The sequence below is a fragment of the Zalophus californianus genome, chromosome 6 (assembly GCF_009762305.2).
Source record: "Zalophus californianus isolate mZalCal1 chromosome 6, mZalCal1.pri.v2, whole genome shotgun sequence".
Classification (NCBI taxonomy): domain Eukaryota; kingdom Metazoa; phylum Chordata; class Mammalia; order Carnivora; family Otariidae; genus Zalophus; species Zalophus californianus.
In genome coordinates this window covers 97,754,314-97,760,313 of record NC_045600.1, presented here as the reverse complement: position 1 = coordinate 97,760,313, position 6,000 = coordinate 97,754,314, and positions in this window count along the sequence as shown.

Sequence of the window (6,000 nt, the reverse complement as noted above, 5' to 3'; positions counted from 1 at the left end):
CTGAAGAAAAAATATTTGCTAAATGAATTAATGATTTGGAAATCTTTTTTTTAAGATTTTTTATTTTTAAATAATCTCTACACCCAAAGTGGAGCTTGAACTTACAGCCCCAAGATCAAGAGTAGCATGCTCTACTGAGCCAACCAGGCACCCCCGAGAGTATCTTTAAAATAACTTTATATATCATTGTTAAACCAAATATTGCTTTTTTTCTCGTTTTGGTCATTGTGAGTTAGGGATGAAGAGATATGCCTAACTGGGTCCAATAGAATGCACAGGGGAATCAGGGCGCCTGCGTGGTGCAGTCCATTGACTGCCCAACTCTTGGTTTCAGCTCAGGTCATGATCTCTGGGTCCTGGGGATTGAGCCCCAAGACAGGCTCTGTGCTCAGTGCAGAGTCTGCATGAGATTCTTTCTCCTTCTGCCTCTCCACCCCTCCTCTGGCCTCTCTCTCTCTCTCTTTCTCAAATCAATCAATCAATCAATCTTTAAAAAAAATACAAGGGCATCACCTGCAAATACCCATGCAATTTTTACTCTCTATTTTCTCAGCATTTCTAAAGCATTTTGAAAATATTAGTGTCCTCTGAACTTTGAACAAAGAATCCTCTTAATTATTATACTCTCTTTTGAATATAGTTAAATTCAATATACATATCTCTTACAGTCAAATCACATTTATTCACTACAATGAGGGAAGCATCTCAAACAGCAAATGGCTTTTTTGGAATATATCTTTTTCATGTATTTGAAGAGGCAGGTGTCTAGAAACTAGACCAATTAATAGAACTGTCCTGCAAAAGCTGACAAACACCAGGCTACTTATTCTGTTCCTATCCACTTAATCTGTCTTTGTGTGGAATAAAAATTGGAAAACTGATGTGTACTCCCAACAGGGTCTGAAGACATCCCACTAGAATGTAAGCTCTATGGGGGGGCAGAAATTTTCTTCTGTTTTGTTCATTAGTGTACTTCAAGCACCTAGAAGACACTGCCAGGTACATAGTATGTGCTTAATAAATATTTGTTGGGTTTATGAAAAACTGAAAGAGTACATGAATGACAGAAGCCAAATTTCCAAGTAGCAGCTGAATTTCCAAGTAAATGGAAAATGAAAATTAAATTTGCATCCATATTTTCCTACTGACCACTATTAAAATAAAACTGGCAAAAGAATGGTAGTGGACATTTGTCATAGTCATGAAAGTCCACCTTCTTTTAAACAGCTTTTCTGTATTAAAGGACATTTCAATGATATAACCCTTATATACCTAACATATAAAAGTCAGAGGCCCTTTTGCATCCAGGATGTAGACTTGTGATCTGGGCACCTGCTTGAGATTTTGGTTCAGAAGTAAGCAACTCTAGGAAACAGGCTATGGTTGGAGCTGCTACTTTGTCATTTGGGTGTTGGTCTTTCCTTATTGATTTGTATAGATTTTAACATAATATCAGACCTAGCCTTCTTTCTGTGATACTAGTAGCAAATATTCTCACTTGTAATTTGTCTTTATTTTTAAAAAAAGATTTTATTTATTTAATTGAGAGAGAGAGAGAGAACCTAAGAGGGGGGTGGGAAGGGCAGAGGGAGAGGGACAGGCAGACTCCCCACTGAGCAGGGAGCCTGATGCAGGGCTCAATCCCAGAACTCTGGGATCAATACCTGAATCAAAGGCAGATGTGTAACTGACTGAGCCACCCAGGCACCCCTCGTCTTATTTTTTTATATGCAAAATTTTAAAAATGTTTTATGTAGGCCAATGTATTCACCTTGTGTGGGCATCTGAGGTGTATGTTATACTTAGGAAGGTCTGACTCCCTTTGAAATTGTAAAAAAGATAAAATTCACTCATTTTTTTTTCTAGAACTAGTAGTTTGACTTATTTGTGTTTAAATCTTCAACATAACTGGAATTTATTTTGGTGTAAGGAGTGTGGTAGGGGTTCAGCTTATTTTTTCCACTTGTCTATCCAATTGTCCCTATTTATTTATTTTTAAAGATTTTATTTATTTACTTGTCAGAGAGAGGGAGTGAGCACAAGCAGGGGGAGCGGCAGGCAGAAGGAGAAGCAGGCTGAGCAAGGAGCCCAACACGGGGCTCCATCCCAGGACCCTGGAATCATGACTTAAGACGAAGGCAGGTGCTAAGCCACCGAGGCTTCCCCCCAATCATTTATTGAATGCAATGTTCTGAATTAGATATCTATACTAAATTACTTAATCCTTTCATTCAATTCACTGTGTTAAAGAACCAGTGCTCAATAATCAAGAAAGAAAAGTAGGAGATGAAGGAAAATGAGGATTATCAGGAGAAATCTAAGTTTGGAGGTTAAGATTTTATGAGATTCTTGTTACTATCAGTGACAACCTTATTTTTCATCACCCGTAAAGACAACCTGGTGTTTGGAGTTGATAACACCCTCAACAACTATTTTAAGAAGAGCCATCCCTTCCCTACTATGATCATGGACCAACCCTCTCGTACTTAGGTTTTTAGTGTGTAGAAGTTTTACTTTGTTGGAGTAAGGAGTCACTTATTACATGTGTTATAACATATAAGGATTCTCTCTTCTTGGTTTTTTATCTCATCTTTTTTGGAAATAATCATTAATCTATGATTGTAGCCTGCACATCTCTCTAAATATGTAAGCTGACCTCCATCCTGCCATTATGAGCACATATGTGTTAGGAGCTACCTGCCTTACAAAGACACTCTGGTATTAGAACCCTCCAGAAAGGAAGACACTGGCCTTAAATATATGTACTATATGCTGGCTAAATGAACATAATAAAAATAAAATAAAATAAAAATATATGAACATATAGAACCAGGCCTGAGATTTTTCATGGGAATAAGAAAATTCTTTTTTGGCTTCCTCAATTCCTCTTATGACCTCAGCTCTCTAACTTCTAAGAATAAGCAGATAGATATCACTTAGAAGAGTGGTTCTCAAAGTGTGGTCCTAGAGGCACCTGGAGACTCAGTCAGTAGAGCACCTGAGTCTTGATCTCAGAGTTTGAGCCCCATGTTGGGTGTAGAGATTACTTTAAAAAAAAATAAAACAACAACAAAGTGTGGTCCTTGGACCAGTAACATCAGTTTCACCTGGCAGTTCATTAGAAAAGCAAACTCTTGGACTCCATCCTTAGAAACTCTGAGGGTGGGGCTAGCAAACTACTTTTAACAAGTCCTCTCTGTGATTCTGTTGGATACTAAAGTGTGAGACATAGCACCTTAGAATGGTGGTTCTATGAGGTCTTTAATGCCTCAGGACAATAAAGATGAACATGAAATGGATTGCCAGAGTGTATTTACTTTGAATAGATAAACACCACTGGGAAAATGTACTTAGCAAGGTAGAGCAATGCTGAAAGGAATAAAGTGTGTATGAATTAACTGTTTTTAAAATGGTTGCTAAAAGCAAATGTTATTGCTGGTGAAAAGTCCAGGAAGAGGTGACACCAAATTCAGCTTTCACCACATGTCAGATCTTACGAATTTTTTCTTATAAGTCATTGGTATCTTAGGCAAATTCAGTCTAATATGATAAATTTACTGTTTATTTTAACATTTATGAAAAAAATCAGGAGAATACACAATCAATATTATCAAGTCCTTAGGTGCATATGCCCTCAGTTTCTCTCAACTAGGGACTCTTCAGGGGGAAAGGCTATATAGTCTCCTTTTCTTGTTAATAACTGTATCTTCTCTCTAACCCCAGTAATCCCTCAGTAATTGTTTATTAATTAAATGAGAAACTGTATTTTCATTGAAAGTTGCCTTGTCTTGAGTTCATTCCCCCGAGTGTTTGATAAAATGAATTGATTGACTTGGATTGGATGATTTAGATTGCGCTCAATTATCTGCACTTTCATTTGAGAGGGGTTAGGGACCAATTGTTCTCATATACTGCAGAAATATTTTATTTTAAGATCATCTGTTGAAAAAAAAAAAAAAAGATCATCTGTTGAATTTCTAATTCCACCGCACCAGCATTTTTATGCAATTAAACATTAAATTTTGGTGATTGGCACATTCTTCTCTAAATCCAAAATATCTTACTATAATTTTTGCTGTTTCATTTGCATTATAAGCCTACAGGATTTTTGTTTCTAATCTTTAAACATATCACCTTAAGCTTTCAAACTATATTCAGTAGCATGATAAAAGGATGCCACTGAATATTTTAAACATCTTTTACTTCTTGGGAGTTGGGAATGAAACCTAAGGAAAATACTGGATGGAACTGGCTCATTATTCCCCAGGTCTTTGGCTACTGTTTTCCACTCTATTTCTAATTTCTATTTCCATCTTGATTTTACTTTATTTTTAATAAGCTATGTTTGATGGGATTAAAACTGGCAACGATATAGGTATAATTTTAAGGTTGCATTTAGTCTTTAGATATGACTTAAGCTAGGATTAAAGAAAGTGAAAATGAAAGCATTAATAATTATCTAGAATACACTTCCATTTCCTTCAGTAATATTTTTATTTGAACAAGTGGATTAGTATTTCATTTCTCTTTTAACCCAATAATGCAGTTTTCTTAGACACACAGCTTCATTACATTCATTTGTTGAATCAAAAGTGCTCTGATTTTTTTTTTTTTTATTGAGCTCTGTAAGAACAGAAGCACTAATCTCTAAGAAAAAACTCTCTAACTTGGCTCTCCCAAAGTACTCCTGTATTGACTTGTGTGACTGTCAGTCACACTTGAATGGAGCTCACGATGCTAATGAGATCAAAATCATAGGCTTATCCCCAAAGGATCCGTTAACTTCTCTCAGAGAAGCAGGGGTTTCTTCACTACAGATCAGTGTTCCATTCCTGACGATCTCAAAAAGTATTGGTCCCAGGACAGAACAAAGAATGCAATTGGCTCATCAATAACATCATCTGCATGTTGTTTTTTGCTCTGTCTATAGAACTGAACTGATTTGGAGATAGGTACACATAGAGGACTTGAAGAAAAGAACTATTGGAAACATTAGGATGATCGGGTAATGGGTGAGAAAGTGGGAGTGGGGGAGGACATATGTTCAAAGGGGAACTAATTCTCTGCATTGATCTTACAAACTTAAAATTGAGATCATACTCTAAACATATTTTAAAACCTAATTATTTCATGGACATTTTCGAACACATACAAAAGTAGAAAGAATAGTATAATCAGTGCCCTTGAGCCTACCACGAGGCTTCAACAATTACTCAAGCCTCCCCACCCCCAGATTAATTTGAAGCAAACATCAAATAGTTCATCCACAAATAGTTCAGAATGCTTATATCTAAAAAATAGGATGCTTCTTTGAACTATAATGACAATATCATCATCACAACTCCAGTGTTTATAAAAATGCTTTAATATCATAAAATATTCAGAAAGGAACTGAATGTAGATGGATACTGTGAATAATGCTGCAATGAACGTGGAAATGCGGATATCTCTTCAAGATAGTGCTTTCAAAATAAATTTCCCCTAATTGTCTCATGAATTTTTTTATCTTCCAGTTGACACTTGAATAATGTGGAGTTTAGGGGTGCCAACTCCCACACAGTTGAAAATCCACCTATTACTTTTGACTCCCCCAAACCTTAACTACTAGGAGGCTACTGTTGACTGGAAGCCTCAATGATAACATAAACAGTAGATTAACACATATTTTGTACATTATAGGTATTATATACTGTACACTATAATAAAACAAACTAAAGAAAAGAAAATGCTTTTAAGAAAATTACAAGAGGGGCATCTGGGTGGCCCAGTCGTTAAGCGTCTGCCTTCGGCTCATGTCATGATCCCCGGGTCCTGGGATCGAGCCCCGCATCGGGCTCCCTGCTCAGCGGGAGGCCTGCTTCTCCCTCTCCAACTCCCCCTGCTTGTGTTCCCTCTCTCGCTGTGTCTCTCTCTGTCAAATAAATAAATAAAATCTTAAAAAAAAAGAAAATTATAAGAGAAAATATGTACACAGTATTTATCCAAAAAAATCCACTTATA